Below are 18,812 nucleotides of genomic sequence, written 5' to 3'. Positions count from 1 at the left end.
CATCCATCACACACGCCTTTATCTTTCTTTATTTTCCTGTCTTTTATCCCTCGCTACTCTGGCTCCTCTCCTCTGTGTCTGGTTTGCATTTTCCTTTTCTTATCTGTTTCTTTCTTCCTCTCTTTCTTACTTTCTTTCTTCCTTGCGTGTCCTCCAGCACCTCCCTTTTGACGGTCCTCCTCCTTCTTCCCATTTTCTCTTGCTCTTTTATTCTCTGTTTCTCTCGCCTTTCTACTCCTCCTCTCAGCTTGTTGTCTGCATCAGTCCGGTCTATCCCGCTCTATTGTGCTGGATCCTTTCTTTCTCTTCCTGGGACAGATTCACTTCTATTCCCCATTCTCCTCATGCCCTTGGCTTACAGTACCAAAAAACTAAAGCGCAACACAATTTATATTCTGCGCTAGTCTTTGATGGGGTGGGGGGTGTGTAGAAGAGTGATGAAAGAGGTGGGAGACAAGGTTTAAAATCACAGTCATAGGCGGCTTAAAATCCTTGAACATAGAGTTTGGGCTTTACATTGTCAGCACATTCTTTGTTTGTCTGGGATTTAACCCATGGTCCTGCAGGCTGCAAACACATAATTATAATTATGCTGTTATTGTAATAACTCGTAATTCATTCTTTCGCTTGTACGACTTTCAAATATCGTAAGGACAGGATAATCGGCAAAGAAGTAATATATTACATAAGTGGCCTATCCATCAGAACTTTGACATGACATCACGTTACTTAACTATGCTTTGTTGTGAGCGGTTGTTTTCATCAGACTAAATATAAACCAGATATTGAGTGTGTGTTCATGTATTTGCATTAGTTCTTGTTGTGTTTTCTGGTGCAGTGTGGGTGACTGGGTGGGTGACCACCATCCACGCATAACTGCACATTCCTCTGCTCATGTTTTTACTGAGTTTATGAGTGAGTCAGGGTGTGTGTGCGTGTGTCCGTGTGTGTATTTCAATGTAGATTGTCGGAGAGCGTGTGTATTCAGAGAGAGAGGCTAAAGCCCCTGTCCCATTGGCAGTGGCTTGCCTTGTCAGCAGTATTGGCAGCAGAAACTCTGCCGCCTGACAACTCCTCTTGTCTTGCAGAAGTGTATGTGTGTGCTCTCGGCTACATAAACCCTCCATTGACCTTGCATTATAAAAGCCAGTCCAGCACTGGGCTTTCCACTCCTCCTCTACTGCTCTCCTCTTCTCTTACTCTGACACAGTCTTCACACTCTGCTGGTGGGAGCTGGGACCAAGCCCCGGGGCAAGCTGAGCTGACTGTGTCCAGCTCACAGCTCCACATAAAAAAAGAGGGAGGGAGGAGGAAGAGGAGAGAGATGGAGAGGAAAGAAGGGGGAGGAGGAGAGAGAAGGAGAGGAAAGAGGGAGAAGGGGGATGCACACATTCATGGTCCTACAAAGGAACAATATGTGCAGTTATTCATAAAGATAGAACAGATAGAGATAGTGCACTACTTCTGACCAGGGAAGTAGTGCACTATCTAGAGAATAGGGTGCCATTTTGGATGCAATCGTTATGTCAGTGTGAGCAAGGGGCTTGCAGTATAGCCAGCGCTAAACGTCTCTGTTTGTTACACTGATGACCTTCATTCACTTGAATGTCATTCTCTATTTGGGAGTGTTAGGTTGAAGCCTTATCAGTGAATGGGCTTTGGACATTATACTGTAGTACTGTAGATTCTCACACACACACGTGTGTGTGTGTGTGTGTGTGTGTGTGTGTGTGTGTGTGTGTGTGTGTGTGTGTGTGTGTGTGTGTGTGTGTGTGTGTGTGTGTGTGTGTGTGTGTGGCGTGTGTATGTGTGAGAGAATCTACAGTACTATGTCCAAAGCCCATTCCCTGATAAGGCTTCAACCTAACACTCCCAAATAGAGAATGACATAGAGGATTTTCGGGACACAGATGAGGTTGCATGTTTCCTGCATTCAGATGATCTCTATGATCAGGGGCCAGTCCGAAATGCTCTCAGCTCCAATCTAAAATAGGGTGACCAGACGTCCCCATTTTCTGGGGATACTCGCTGTTTTTGGTGGCCTGTCCCCGGCTGGAGCTGTCCCTGGAAATGTCCCCGTTTTTAACTGTGCGTTAAAAACAGACTACAAAGTGAAATAATATTTGACATGGCAAGAAAGACCGGGCAGCAGAGCCTACCAGTTGACGTCTCAATCACATTGTGCTTGTTTTGTCCAGCAGAGGGGGTTGCTCACTATATCAGCTTCATTTACTCTTCTTCTACTAACTACTTGCTCGCGCTAGTTTTAGAGAAAACAGCTGTGGAAAACTCGGCCAGAAGCTAGCAAGTGTCAAGTGAATCCACAACATTACCAAAAACGTATTTTCAAGCCAGGCAAGTTACAATTGTTTGAGATACTAGCTAATGATGTTATAATATCGCAATTTATTATATAGATAGATGATCTGCTTTATAAGGTTTTAAATAGGTTATGCTAGCTAAAATTAGCTATGTCGACTAAGTTTTCTTGCTAGGTTAGTTAGATTTTTTCATGGTAGCTAGGTTAAAAAAACGTTCACAAGTAAACATGCAGTGGACAGGCTATTTTGAAAATATGATTATATTAAATTAATGCACAATTAATTCTGAGAATATTTATTTGTAGATTACAATTTTAATGGTTTGGCATTATAATAAGTAGTGTGAAAATATATTTTGAAATTTTCATGGATAACATTAGCATAATGTTTTCTGTTAGAGAGTGGAGAGGAGGAAGACTGGATAGGAAGAAGAGTGAAAGAGAGAGAGGAGGAAAGGTAAAGATATGATTACAGAGCCTGCCAATTTATTACTCCAAACAATGTTTTTGAGATAAAATACAAAAATGAGGCAAGCAATGGGAATCTGTTAACCAAAGTATTTTATCTAATAGTGTACTATTTATTATTAAAGATTGGAGAGGAAGGAGAAGGAAAAATTAAGGGAGTAAAAAGTGTGAAGCGAGGAGAGTGGAGAAGAGTGAGGTGGAAAGGTAAAGAGAAGGAAAGGAAAGGAAGAAAGAGCAGGAAGACGAGTGAAGAAAAGTGGAGGAGAAAGATTGGAGGAGAAGAAAAAGTTAACCTGTTTCGGATAGGGGGCAGTATTTTCACGGCCGGATAAAAAACGTACCCGATTTAATCTGGTTATTACTCCTGCCCAGAAACTAGAATATGCATATAATTAGTAGATTTGGATAGAAAACACCCAAAAGTTTCTAAAACTGTTTGAATGGTGTCTGTGTGTATAACAGAACTCATATGGCAGGCCAAAACCTGAGAAGATTCTATTTGGGAAGTGCCCTGTCTGACCATTTCTTGGCCTTCAGTAGCCTCTTTATCGAAAATACAGGATCTCTGCTGTAACGTGACATTACCTAAGGCTTTCATTGGCTCTCAGAAGGCGCCAGAACGTTGAATGATAACTCTGCAGTCTCTGGGCGAAAAACAGTAGGGGTTTTGGAGAGTGGTACTTCTGAGAACAATGACACTGGTCCGCGCGTGCATGTGACGACTCCATGTTTTACTTTCAGTGTTTGAACGGATACAACGTCTCCCGGTTGGAATGTTATCGCTATTTTACGAGAAAAATCGCATTAAAAATTGATTTTAAACAGCGTTTGACATGCTTCGAAGTACGGTAATGGAATATTTTGAAATTCTTTGTCACGAAACGCGCCGGCGCGTCACCCTTCGGATAGTGATTTGAACGCACGAACAAAACGGAGGTATTTGGATATGACTATGGATTATTTGGAACCAAAACAGCATTGGGTGTTGAAGTAGAAGTCCTGGGAGTGCATTCTGACGAAGAACAGCAAAGGTAATCCAATTTTTCTTATAGTAAATCTGATTTTGGTGAGTGCCAAACTTGGTGGGTGTCAAAATAGCTAGCCTGTGATGGCCGGGCTATCTACTCAGAATATTGCAAAATGTGCTTTCACCGAAAAGCTATTTTAAAATCGGATACCGCGACTGCATAAAGGAGTTCTGTATCTATAATTCTTAAATTAATTGTTATGTTTTTTGTCAACGTTTATCGTGAGTAATTTAGTAAATTCACCGGACGTTTTCGGTGGGTATGCTAGTTCTGAACAAAACATGCTAATGTAATAAGCTGGTTTTTGATATAAATATGAACTTGATTGAACAAAACATGCATGTATTGTATAACATCATGTCCTAGGAGTGTCATCTGATGAAGATCATAAAAGGTTAGTGCTGCATTTAGATGTGGTTTTGGTTTTTGTGACATATATGCTAGCTTGAAAAATGGGTGTGTGATTATTTCTGGCTGGGTACTCTCCTGACATAATCTAATGTTTTGCTTTCGTTGTAAAGCCTTTTTGAAATTGGACAATGTGGTTAGATAAAGCAGAGTCTTGTCTTTAACCTCTTACATCTAGACGTTCCGCTAGCGGAACACCTGCTCCAATATCCAAATCCGAAAACTTCCATTTTTCAAACATATGACTATTTTACAGCATTTTAAAGACAAGACTCTCGTTAATCTAACCACACTGTCTAACCACACATAACAATTATTTTAAGAATTATAGATACAGAACTCCTCTATGCACTCGATATGTCCGATTTTAAAATAGCTTTTCGGTGAAAGCACATTTTGCAATATTCTCAGTAGATAGCCCAGCCATCACGGCTAGCCATTTAGACACCGACCAAGTTTAGCCCTGACCAAACTCCGATTTACTATTACAAAAGTTTGATTACCTTTGTTGTCTTCGTCAGAATGCACTCCCAGGACTGCTACTTCAATAACAAATGTTGGTTTGGTCCAAAATAATCCATCGTTATATCCAAACAGCGGCGTTTTGTTCGTGCGTTCAAGACACTATCCGAAGTGTAAATAAGGGTCACGAGCATGGCGCAATTCGTGACAAAATATTTCTAAATATTCCATTACCGTACTTCGAAGCATGTCAACCGCTGTTTAAAATCAATTTCTATGCCATTTTTCTAGTAAAAAAGCGATAATATTCCGACCGGGAATCTGCGTTTAGGTAAACAGACAAAAGAAAACAAAGCATTCTGTCGACGCGGGCACGACTCTGAGTCTCACAGTACTCTAACCAGCCACTACCCAAACCCGCTACTTTTTTTCAACCAGAGCCTGCAAAGCCACAATTCAGCTTTTTGCCGCCTTCTGAGAGCCCATGGGAGCCGTAGGAAGTGTCACGTAACAGCAGAGATCCTCTGTAATGGATAGAGATAATCAAAAAGGGCAAGAAATTGTCAGACAGGGCACTTCCTGCATGGAATCTTCTCAGGTTTTGGCGTGCCAAATGAGTTCTGTTATACTCACAGACACCATTCAATCAGTTTTAGAAACTTTGGAGTGTTTTCTATCCAAAGCTAATAATTATATGCATATTCTAGTTTCTGGGCAGGAGTAATAATCAGATTAAATCGGGTACGTTTTTTATCCGGCTGTGAAAATACTGCCCCCTAGCCATAACAGGTTAAAATGGTGTAAAATAGTCATATGTTTGAAAAATTGAAGTTTTTGCAGTTTTGAGGTATTTGTAATTCGCGCCACGCTATACCATTGGATATTGGTGAGGCGTTCCGCTAGCGGAACGTCTGTCCCTAACAGGTTATTAAGAGAGTAAGAAGAGTGGCACAAGGAGAGTGAAGAAGAGCAGACAGAGGCGGTACAATGGCTCTTTCCAAGAAACGGAAATGCCATTTTAATAACAACATGAGAGAATTTCCATTTATACACTCAGGTCAAGACGATAGAAGGGTTAACTGCACCCTTTGTAATTCCTCTTTTTCATTTGGCAGTGGGGGAAGAACAGCAGTGGTAAAACATCAACAGACAAAAAGCCTCTCTGATTGCCCAGTGTTGGTATGCCCTCTGTCACCACATTCTTCAAGAAGGTAGAGCCTTCCCAAGAAGAATGTGATTTAGCTGTGCAGGAGGGTGTCTTTGCATACCACACTATGAGACACAATCATAGTTACAGATCTATGGACTGCGCAGCACAACTGACACGGAAGCTTTATGAACCGAAGTTTACATGTGCTAGGACAAAATGTGAAGCCATAGTGAGTAACGTGTTAGCACCATGAGTAACTACTTTGGTAACACAGGACCTAGACCAGGTTGAATTTGTGTCCCTGTCCATTGATGCGTACAATCATGGACATGTAAAGCTGCTGCCAATAGTAGTCAGATATTGTAAGATATATGATGGCAGCACATCTGTAGAAACAAAACTGCTTGATTATGTTGAATTGAAAGGAGAAACAGCAGAGGAAATTGCAGCTGAGGTCCTGGTGGTCATCCAAAAATGTAACCTGGAAAAGAAATTTGTGGCATTCGCTGCCGTCATCATAAATACCAACTTTGGTGGACTGAATTGGCTGGGGAGGGTCAATGTCCACACCAAAGTTAAAAATGCTCTGCAGCGGGAGGTGATTGGGTTAGGTTGTCCTGCCCACATCATTCATAACACGGCCAGAACAGCTTTGGATATGATTCCCCTTGATGTTGAGTACCTGCTCACAAAGATATTTGGATATTTTCACCGTCAGAGTAGAACGACTGAAGATCTTTTGTGATTTTGTTTGCCAGGAGTACCATAACATTTTAGGACACAGCAATGTTCGCTGGCTGTCCATGCTCCCTGCTCTAGAAAGAGTGCTGAAAAGGTATGTGCCATTGAAATCCTTTTTTCTTTCTGAAGACAAATGCTCTGTTGTCGTGTGTTAATGTTCGAAGATCCACTGAACTTTGGCTGGCCTTTGTCCATGGAAACCTGACCATATTCAGTGACACGATCAAGATGCTTGAAGGCCAGGACCGCTGTGCTGTGGAGTCCGCTGCAATTCTGAGAAACATTGAGGCAAAATTGACTGCAAGACGTGATGACAACTTCATTCCAATTTTGGTCAGAGGACTTCTGAGAGAGCTAGAGGAAATGGAGCAATATCTAAAGAGGGCTTTCTCAAAACATCACAATCATTCTTCACTACGGCTGTGAACTACTTGCAAGCATGGGAAAGCACACAGATAATCTAAAAGATTTACATTGTCTCCTTTTAAAAAGGCAACCTCAGCGTGAAGAGACCCAGAAGGCAGCAGGCACACTGCAGGACAAATGCCCAAATGTGACCATCAATGAGGATGCATTGTGTGGCGAGGTTACTGGACTGCAAGAGTTCCTAAAGGGGGATCGCTTGAAGAATGGAAAACATCTGAGACACCGCTTAGTCAGAGATGGAGCACGGTGGTTACCCACTTCAAAGAGAATGACATCCCACACACTAACCTGGCTAGATTAGCATCTGTTGTCATGTGCTTACCTGGAGGTAATGCACCAGTCAAGAGAGTGTTCTCCCAAATGAATGATATATGGACAGCAGCAAGAAATAGGTTCACTGTTCCTACCATCAAGGCCATGCTTATTGTGAAGACAAACTTCAACCTCCCCTGCCAGGAGTTCATGGAGAAGCTGGCCAAAGACAGAGCAATCCTGAAGAATATACATTCTTCTGAGAAATATACAGATTAGGTTGGTATAAGTATATTATGTAGTTACCAACCTCATCATCATCTTATTTCTTTATTATGTTAAGTATTTCACATATACTATTGTCTGTTTTTTCAATTTTGCTCATGTTCTCTTCTGCCCTTATTCTACCTAGATTACCAGGACCACTGAATGACAGTTCAGATTGGACAGTTCTGTCTTTTCTGTAGTGTTTCTGTAATATAGTTGTTTTCTCTATCACAGTGTGCCTGTTAGACTAAATACATGAAACTGGAATTGTCCCCCTTTTCTATTTCATAGATAATAACATTGGATATTTTAATGATATATTGACCGCCGAACTGGAAATGTCCCCGGTTTTAATTTCAGAAATCTGGTCACCTTAATCTAAAATATAATAGCAGGCCGGCAAAGCAATGGGAGAGGAGGGGAGGAAACTTTTATCATCCTCTCCGCTCGTTTTCAGCAGTGTATATGACAGCTAATATTCCACAGCTGATGTGGAATATGATGTGTATTAGTCACAATGACCGCTATTCCAAGTCATGCTTATCTCTTGTATCACGCTGATAATGCAATGATATCTGGTCATCGTAGTCATTGCTAGCAACATAATAGAATACATTGGAACGGAATAGAATAGAGTTTGGTAACTTCTGCACTTTGCCCACTAAATTGGCCTTTCCTGGCATATATTCTCTATGCAGGGAGTAGAGAACAGTAGTTCTAAGATTGAACTGTTCAGCCAGGGACCAGGCAGCAGTCTTCTGTAAGGGGCTAATTATGTAGCCGGTAAGTGGCAGGTTCATGAGAAACCTCAGGAGGAGATGGAGCAGAAGTTTGAGCCCCCATATAGGGAATGCAGCAGTATCTCCATCTACTCATCCACTTGTCTGTGAAACAGTGCCCCTTGTCTCACTTAGATGAACTGTGGTGCAGAGGGATGCTGTTTTAAGGTCACAGAGTAGGAGTACACCTTTACAAACGATGTTGGGTAAGAAGCGTAGTTTGTTGTGCTGTGTGTGTGTGTACATCTGTGTCTATATATCATCCACATCCACTGACTCTCCCAAAAGAGTAAGGACTTTAAGTCACACCGCATCAAAATAGGTCACAATGTTACATTATCATCCCATTCATTTAACCAAAAACTCCCTCCCTCCGTGACCCATAAAAATGAAACTCTCAATCCTCTTTCGTCTCCCCAGATGACTTCCATCCATCCCAGCACGCTAATGATCTCATTTAGGAGTTTGTGGATGTTTTAATTGCTAGGCCTGACTCCTGCAGCGCTGCGGTGACCTCTGTGTCACTTCTAAAGTTAGATTCGCTCTCAGCGACCTCTGTTGCTCGGGCGGTTTAAAAATACGTTGGCCTTAAAAAATACATGGCCAAATCTCTAAAATAGATCGACTGAACTTTGGCACAAAGTGGGAAGTGTTCCCTTTTCACACCTTCATTTGGATGGGGAGAGCGCTGGTGATAGAGAGAAAGAAAGAAAACGTGAGGAAGTAAAATTGTGAGGAAGAGAGCGAGAGAGAGAGATGCAAGAAAGTGAGTGTATTGCAGGTGTGGTGGCAATTAATCAACAGAAAAATCAATCATCCATCAAAACAATACAATTTTCCCCTCCACACGTTAATATGCTTACTGCACGATAACACAGGTAGTTTGTAAAAGAAGAATGTCTGAAATCATATGATCTAGAGGCAAATGTAGATGGAACAACAGCTGATGTTCCAGCACCATTAGCACTAGCATGGGTGCCAGTCTGTTTCTGCTCTCTTGCCAACTCCTTATGGAATGCCAATGGAGTAGGGAAAAGCACAAACAGATCTGGGACCAGGCTACATTACACCACAGCCATAATTCTCTATTAGCAGGTGGCTCAAAGTTATGGCTCCCTTCCAGCTTCTGGCTTCTAACTTCCAGCCCTGTAATGCCACTTGGTCCCACATGTGCTGTCATCTGATCAGTAAACACGCGCACACACACACACACACACGGTCTTGTATAGCTAACCTTGTGGGGACACACAATTCAGTCCCATTCAACATCCTTTCTCTAACCTCTAACCATGAACATAACCCTAACGACAGGGGCAACAGGTAGCCTAGTGGTTAAAGAGTTGGGCCAGTAATCGAAAGGTTGCTGGATCGACTCCCTGAGCAGTTAATCCACTGTTCCCCGGGCGCTGTGGATGTTGATTAAGACAGCCCCCCGCACCTCTCTGATTCAGAGGGGTTGGCTTAAATGTGGAAGACACATTTCAGTTGAAGGCATTCAGTTGTACAACTGACAAGGTATCCCCCTTAACCCCAAAGCATTGTGAGTTGGAGGATGATGGGAGAGGTCTAAGTGCATTTTGTTGGCCAAAGTTCAAGAGATGAATGCATTGCATTGGTGACCTGACCGTGGGACTTTATGTAGGTGGAGACGGTCTTGTGCTGTTCTGCTGAGCAATGGAAAAACTAAATGTCCTCTTCCGGAGCGGTGTGTAACATCTCGCTATGTGTGCATCTAGGTGAAGGGGTTTGTAAGTGCGCGTGTGTATCCGTGTGTGCTCGCACGAGTGGTGGTTAATACAATAATGAGTTGACATGAGTGTCAAACTACATTGGGATCAATCCCCACGATACTGACTGACTGGCAGGCAGGCAGCAGCCTCTGAGTTTCCCACTCCTTACAGCAGTGGACCATCCTCAGTGATTTTTTTTTTTTTTTAAGTAAAACATTTAAAAAGTTTAGTTTCACTTACTTAGCTAATAAATTCAGCTAGCTAGTTTAGCCTACTCAAACACCCTGCTCAAACAGAGGGATGCTATTTCCAACACAACACTGGAACTCTTCCAAGTCAAGGTGAGCTTTGGGTTTTACAAATGTGTTGTTCTAAACTGCTTACTGACTGTACACTAACATTACTGCATGATTGTAGCAGGTTTACTAACACATTAGTTCTATTAGCTATGTTGACTATGACGTTACTTTAGCTAATATGTTGACAACGATGTAGGCTGTGTGTAGCGGTTATGATATAGTTTGGCTTGGAAAGGTTTTTTCGTCTGGCCACATAGAGCAGAAATCCACAAACTAAGGGAAAAGGTGAGAAGAGGAGGCGAGAAGGAATACAATATGGCTGCTATGAAAGTGAACTGTGTTTACGATTGATCAGGGGTGTATTCATTCAGCTGATTCTGTTAAAACATTTTTTAAACGGAAGCAAACGTTTGCAAATGTTGGACTAATGATTACACCCTAGAACAGCTAGATGCAGGCAAGAGTGTGCAAGGCGGTATTGAATGTGTCACTTTCTGTTGGATAATGATGGCTAATTGCAAGTAACCTTTTAAGTGGGGGAAGATACATATTTTCGTCACATCTCTGTTACACTCTTAGAAAAAAGTTTCTATCTAGAACTTAAAAGGGTTTTTCACCTGTCCCCATAGGAGAACCCTTTGAAGAAACCTTTTGGGTTCCATGTATAACCCATTCCACAGATGATTCTACATGGATCTTAAAAGGGTTCTACCTGGAACCAAAAAGGGTTATCCTATGGGGACAGCCAAATAACCCTTTTGGAATCCTTTTTTCTAAGAGTGTAGTTGTGTGTGTGTGTGTGTGTGTGTGTGTGTGTGTGTGTGTGTGTGTGGGGGCTGTGTGTGGTAGTTTTTGAATTGCGAGTGATGCCTTTCTGGCTGTAGAATGCAGCTGTGCTTTAGTTTCCTACAGCTCAGTTTAAAAGGCTGCCCACATAAAAATTCAAACATGCACTCTGGATCCGTCCGCACACAATTAGCTGGTCCTATCTAACATCTAACAACCTCTCACCTTCACAATCCCACACAAACAAATTCTCTTCTTCCAAGTAATCATGACATTTTCCTATTCTTCCACCCACTGGCACACAGCTAGCTACCCACTCACTCAAACTCACTCAAACATACTGCACACACAGAAAGGCACCCACACACATCTATGTGGAATTGTAGAAAATATATAGATAATAAGTGTAACTGTAATTTGATGTATGTAGGGGTGCTACACTGGTACTGTTACACTGGTACTAGCTGGCTAGATTGATCATCTATGTTGGATTGGTACTCTAATCCCATCCATGGTCATTAATCTGCCCGTGCCTGAGTCAGAGTCAGGGATCGGGGATGACATGCTTCATTAACTGCGGTGCTACATCGCGCTGTAGAGGCCTGCTCTGGTCTGATCTGGTTTGGTTGCAGTCACACACACACAATAACATGCTTGTACTACTCCACTATTATAGACAGGGTTTGTGGAGAGACACCTCAAGAAGAAGGAGGACGAAAGTTACTCTAACACACACTGCAGCAGCAAACCAAACCAGAGGCAGAACCCTTGAACACATAGCTACCACCAAGTGGAAGGTGTACCACACAAGAACTCAGTTACCTGCACTGACACATCCCTTACATCTCCCCACAGTCCCACCCTTCCACCACGCTCCCGTGCACATCCCCATCACTCCTGTGCTGTACTGGGTATTCCAGTCGATCCCAGCTGCCACAAATACGATGGTATATTTCACAAGGCTGTATTTCACACTCCAAAGAGCCGCTCGCCTCTAAATCAGTGAATTCCTAGAAAATCCTGATGTGATATAGTCTAGAGTCATGCATCACACCCCTCACATTCACTTCTAATGAAAGAGGAGTGATGGGGTGTGAGATACTATATGTGGTGAAAAAGAGATGGGCACCGATGTCAATTCAACGTCTATTCCAGGTCTTTTTTGTGAATCGGATTTTACAGCTTTCTGCAGCCGCACAGCTGATACACCAACATTTTCATGACGTTCTCTCTATCCCCTCATCCCTCTCTCTTTCAATCCCTATCTCTCTCTCTCCCTTTCTGCAATTCTGCCCACTGCATGCATCAAACTGTTCTCTCTTTCTATGTTCTCAGACAGTTTCCTCAAGACACACCATTTCAATCTACACATCTCTTTCTATATTCCTCTCTTCTCATAAGTAACAGTGCACTGCATTACCACCTCTCTTTCTCGTTCCGTCTCTCTCTCTTTCTCTCTCCCTCCTCTCTCTACTTCTGTCCCTCACTTCATCACTATCCCTCCTTTCTTCCCTCTATCTACTCCCTTTATTCTGGCTGCCCAAACCTCTATTCCCCTCATTCCCTCCATTTGTCAGTTTATGCTTTCTCTCCTCTCTCTCGCGTGCTCTTTTTCCCTTTCTCCCTTTCTCCCTCTCCCGGTCTCTCTCTCTGTCCCATTAACTCTCTTGTGGTTGCTGAAGTTCTCCCCATCCTTCTATCCCTCTCTCTCCATCCCTCTCTCTCTATCCCTCTCTCTCCATCCCTCTCTCTCTATCCCTCTCTCTCCATCCCTCCCATACATCTTTCAGGCTGCCCGTACTTTGCCGCACCAACGACAGTTTCCCGGAAATATAACGTCACTCTTACAGGCTGCTGTTTGCATGCCAGGAGTGCAGCTCTGTTTCTACAGATGTTATCAAAGGGGAGCAATCTGGAGTGAGAGATGAGGCAATCAGGGAGAAGGGGAAAGGAAGGGTAGGGTGGAGGGCAGGAGGGAAAGTATCCCAAAGTCTGTCGTAAAGTCACACTGATCGTCTCTGTATCTAAAGCCTGCATTATGACAAGTATACCCACCCGCACAGCCAACATCACATTATTTTCATTTGGACCCCCCTCCCTACATTACATCTCGGATTAAAGCGTACACTCCAACTCAGCCCAGCTCTCTCTCTCTCTCTCTGTTAGCCTGCATGGTGTGTGCTGCTGGAGAAGCCACTCAAGCACAGCATTAACACCAGACCCACAGAAGAGCTATCTAATAGACGTTCTATACCCCTCCTCCCTCCCCCTTCCCATTTCCCTCCTTCCCTCTCACCCTCTCTCAATCTCTTTCTCTAATACAGTACATACACACACTGAATCAAACATACACCATTCAGGGACCAATCGGAGTTGCCAGAGTTCAGGTCTTATTTGTGAATGGGATTTTACAGAGAGGCAGAGCTGCCGCTGCTTTATGCTTTCTGTATCCGCACAGCTGATACACCAACATTTTCATGATATTCTCTATATCCATCTCCATCCCTCTCTCCCTTTCTGCAATTCTGCCCGCTGCATGCATCAAACTGTTCTCTCTCTATTCTCAGACAGTTTCTTCAAGACACACCATTTCAATCTAAATCTCTTTCTATATTCCTCTCTTCTCACAAGTAACAGTGCACTGCATTACCGCCTCTCCTCTCCTCTCCCTCTTCTTTTTCCACTTCATCTCTTCTCATTTCTGATTCTCCACACTCCCTCTCTCTTTCTTTCCCTCGTCCTGTCTGCCTCCAGCATCCGTGATAGTTGAGGGAAGCAGAGCCCCGCTCTCCTCTCATCTTCCCCTATTTCTTACCTTTGTGAGAGTCTGTGTCCCGGTTGGTGCTGGAGCTTCAGTGGGATCGTCGGACGGTCAGGCGGATGGGCAGAGGGACAAACAGACGGACCAGGAGCCTGGGAACCTTCTGTGAGCCAAAGGAAGGAGGAGAGAAAAAAAAGAGTGAGAGAGAGAAATAAAGAAAGGGAGAAAGAGAAAGAGAGCGGGCGGTGCTGCTGGAGAGGGAGAGGGAGCGCTGAGTGGCTGGAGGTGAGATGAAGGGGAGAGAGAGAGGGAGGGAAAGATAAATGGAGAGGGAGGGAGAGAGGGCTGGATTGGGATAGGAGGGGATTTTGTGATGTTTAAGAGGAGAAAGGGATTGCAGCAGAGTGGAGGGAGATTGTGGAAGAAGGGATGGGGAGAGGAAGGGTGGCTAGGGAGATGGAGAAGAGTTGAGAGAGGGAGGGTAGTAGAGGATAAGAACTTGAGGCAGAAAAGGAATGAAAAGGTGATGGAAAAGGGAAGAGTGGAGGAGGAGTACAAAGTGATGAACCTCCTATAGATGAAGTGCTGATGAGAGATGGAGATGAGAGACAAGAGAACATGTCAGTTTGGCCTGGGGCTGGGGGTGAGTGCACTTAGGAGTGAAAGGTTACGCGAAGGGGGACAGAGGAAAAAAAGAACATGAATAAATAGAGAGAAAGATTAAATTGAAATTCCACTTCTTTCTATGTCATCTGTCGTATGGTTATTTAGAAGGCTATTTTGAGGCTATTTTATACAAGATGCCTCTAGACAGTAGAAACTGATCTTGGGTCAGGTGTGTGTTTTCACCCTCATGGTTTAAGTTAGGCTTTGTGGGGGTAGGCTGGTTCTAGATCAGTGGCTGAGGATAACTTCTATCCTTACCATATGCATTACTGAATGAGAAATATCCCCATATCAACCTGGACTCAGGGGTAGACATAACATAGTAAATGTAGTAACATAGTAAATGTAAATCCAGGACACCCCATTTCGTATGATATGTTATGTATTACAATTCTTATTATATGTTACAAATTGCAACTCATACAATATGTTACGAATTGCAATACGTAGAATTTGTTTCCGAATTTGCAAAACGTATCATATGTTATGAATTCCAATTTATTGTGGCTAATGTTAGCTAGGTGGCGAGGTGGCTAATGCTAACATTAGCTAGGTGGCTAACATTAGCTAGGCTAGGGTTTAGGGGTTAAGGTTAGGAGTTAGGTTAAAGAGGTTAGGGTTAGGGGAAAGGTTAGCTAACATGCTAAGTAGTTGAAAGTAGCTAAAAAGTCATAAGTAGTTACTAATTAGCTAAAATGCTAAAGTTGTCTGCGATGAGATTCAAACACGTAACCTTCGGGTTCCTAGACGTTCGCATTATATGCCTACCCATCCAGCTTGACCGTCTGTTTTTTGCAACCATACCAAATGTAACATATCATACTCGTTTGAGTGTCCCAGATTTACATTTAGTATGTTATGTCTAGTCTATTAGACTTGGCTGGCTGTTCTAGACCTTGGCTCAGTGTTAGTTCTGGAATTCACAAAGTGTCTCTGAGCAGGAGTGCTGATCTAGGATCTGCTATGGGCTCTAATATTTCATAATGATGACACACTAAGGTTGCACGTTAGTGTAAGTCATTAATGTGACCTAGTAGTCTATCAGTAACAAAAAGAAGAAGCCCTGGAGAAAAACCATTTTATGAGATGTGTGTAAGTATCTCCTGAAAATAAAGGCTTCTTCTGAAAATCTATTTCTGAGAAGAGTGCCTATTAGGAAAACAGTCCATATGATTGTGAACTCACTATGGAATGGTTTTCTAAAAATAAACATCACATTGAAAATGAACTGAAAATTACATTTCCTTTTCTGATCAAGTGAATGAGAGTAACATTTTGTGGTCACTAGATGGGAGTGGTGAGGTTAATATGAATTGCATTTGCCTACGGGCATTTTGAGAGGTTTATTAGCATAAGGGCATTACGAGGGTGCCGGGGGGGCTCAGCTTCCCTGAATGAGACGTTAGCTCCCCAAAATGCAACAAAAGTCTAAATAATAAATAAAAGTCTCTAAATAATGCTAATTTAACCGTTCTCCTATCTGTTTAAAATGCAGTGGTAAATATGTTTTACAGTGGTAAATATAACAAATAAAATGTTTAACTCGCACCTCTGTAATGGTTTAAACCATTTATTTCTATGTGGCAGAGTTGTTCATCCAGTAGTGATGCATTTCGGCCTCTGCTGAGCTCCTTTGCGCATAGATTTTCCTTTGTGCGTCTTCATTTTCACCATTTGTTTGACATGGTTCCCTGATTTAAAAAATAGCGTTTATTCCAATGCATTAGATGTATCCATTGATTTATCGTTGTTTGCTTTTGTCAGTCAACTGTTTAGAGCGCTCATTGCTATGTTTTTCAGGTGCTCGTGGGTACTGGTTTTCTTTATTCCATCAATCATCCAGGCTGTATGATTGGGAGTCCCATAGGGCGGCGCACAATTGGCCCAACGTCGTCCGGGTTTGGCCGGTGTAAACCGTCATTGTAAATAAGAATGCGTTCTTAACTGACTTGCATAGTTAAATAAAAAAAAAACTATATTTGATTTCTTTCCTGGATCAGCTGATGATGGTCGACAATATCACTAGACAACTAGCCTACAGCTAGACACCAATGCGCATCCAATTCATCCAACATACGTTAATGACAGTAGTCCTATAGTTGACTTTTTCGGTTAGAAGCATTACATTTTGCAACGGTATAGGTCTACATTATTTTAGATTTGTGTTCCCATGAAAACTGTTTTCACAGTGAAACGTAATGAAACGTTACGTAGGCATAGTTACACTTAGACCTTACAGTGCATTTTCGCTGATCTCCAAGATCTTTGATTCGTACAGGGTTTAAGTTCAGTGTTCTAATTCAATTGTTAAATGCTTAATAATGACAAATAGCACTGTCATAAATGTCATTAATGTAAGGAAAGAAAGGTATGTTACATGATTTGTGAAGACTCTTAGCATTATCACATGAACTATGGACAACTCATGAACTAGGGTGTAAAACATGTTTTGATTCAACTCGTATTACTATATATTGAATGTAGGATACCTATTCTGGATGTGTTCATGTGGCAGTAGTGTAGGCCTAGTGCAAGGTAAACACAAGCAAACACTGTTAACCACCTTTTTTTATGCGTTGAAGGTATAAGCAGTACTACTTTTTTCACCGCAACCGGCAATCAGAGTTTACGCACATATTTTTTTAAACAATACATCACTGGTTACCGGTAGGCCTTTTAGAAGTTCATGGTAATACACATTGTAGTCTAGTATAGTAAGTCGACCATCCTGTATTTCCCGGGACAGTTTCAGCCCCATTTCAGGTGTCCCGACTTTTCAGGCTACAAAAAAAGGTAAATTTGTCAGTAAGAGCATCAATTAATGTAGGACTAATCAATATAGAACTAATTAATGTAGGCCTAATCAATATAGAACGTATTAATGTAAGCCTAATCAATATAGAACTAATTAATGTAGGCCTAATCAATATATAACTTATTAATGTAGGCCTAATCAATATATAACTTATTAATGTAGGCCTAATCAATATAGAACGTATTAATGTAGGCCTAAACAATATAGAACGTATTAATGTAGGTCTAATCAATATAGAACGTATTAATGTAGGCCTAATCAATATACAACTAATTAATGTAGGCCTTCGATATCACCCTTATGGAGAGTGCGAATTACAATCCTACACAACACCTTTCAAAAACCTAACAATATTACTATTATAATCTAGGATGGGAAGGGTGTTTGTGAACTTGTGTTGAGAACAGTAAGGACTTCCTCATTAGTTACTGTATGTATACATTTCTCTCAACACTATAACATGTGAAAGTGCAACCAACAACTAATATTTGATGCTAGAATATCTCCATCAAATACCACAAAACAATTCTAAGAGCACATTTTTCAGAGAAAGAAAGAGGAACTGCTTGGTTTGACACTTGCTTACAGGAAGTTAAAGAAAGTGAGACACAACAACACATTAAAACATTTCAGAGGGGTATACTACAGAGCAGAATCTAGCCAGCTAACTTTTATAAATAACCAGAAATAACTATTGATTTTCTGGTTAATTAAGAGATGAACTTAGATATGTGTTTTTGGTTGTTGAGCCAATAAGACCATGCCAAGCTTATTTTTAAAAAAGAAATAAAAAATATGAATATTTAGGCAAGTTATCTGGCTAACACCTTGATCCTCCTTAGTTCTGCCGGTCTCCAAATGACAAATAGTTACAATGTGTCATGTCTACTCCTGCTACTGTACTCGATGTTGCCAGTTTACTAACCACCAGTCCTGGCAACCCATCATTACGCACACCTGGCAACCGGCATTATGCACACCTGCGCCCCATCATTAGGCACACCTGGACTTCATCACTTTATTTAGCCCTCATTCGTTATCAGTCCTTAGGTGTTATTGTTTTCTCTCATCTTCAATATGTGTCTCATGTTTGGTCCTCCCGGCATATAAGTTACACAATGTTAAAGCATTTAATTTGCAGACAGATGGTGAATGGAAAAGGGAGTTGAACACAAACAAACTGCAGTATACTGTTGCATCCCATTCACACTCTTTGACCTTAATCAACCAATCAATAACATTTTATTTGACAAAGCCCTTTTGACATCAGCAGTTATCACAGTGCTTTACAGTAACCCGGCCTAGACCCCAAAGACCAAGAAAAGCAGAAGTGAGAGCACAGTGGCCAGAAAAAAACTCAGTCGAGGGAAGAAACATAGAAAGGAGACCCGGGTCAGATGTGTAGCCCATCCTCTTCTGACTGGACTGAGTAGAGATTAAGAGTATGTCAGATT

General features: G+C 41.9%; 1 protein-coding gene across 1 annotated transcript in view; it reads right to left on the bottom strand.

The window, feature by feature from the left end:
* LOC106607439 (parvalbumin-7) overlaps positions 1-14,063 on the bottom strand; it is a 49,856-nt gene extending 35,793 nt beyond the window's left edge. Inside the window, exon 1 of the mRNA XM_014204380.3 lies at positions 13,932-14,063. The gene's annotated coding sequence lies outside the window, so the exon portion shown is untranslated. The remainder of the gene's footprint in view (positions 1-13,931) is intronic.
* Positions 14,064-18,812: the final 4,749 nt, after the last annotated feature.

The sequence above is a fragment of the Salmo salar genome, chromosome 06 (assembly GCF_965601325.2).
Source record: "Salmo salar chromosome 06, fSalSal1, whole genome shotgun sequence".
Lineage (NCBI taxonomy): Eukaryota > Metazoa > Chordata > Actinopteri > Salmoniformes > Salmonidae > Salmo > Salmo salar.
Note: the sequence above shows the minus strand (reverse complement) of the source record. Positions and strands in the feature narration are given on the sequence as shown.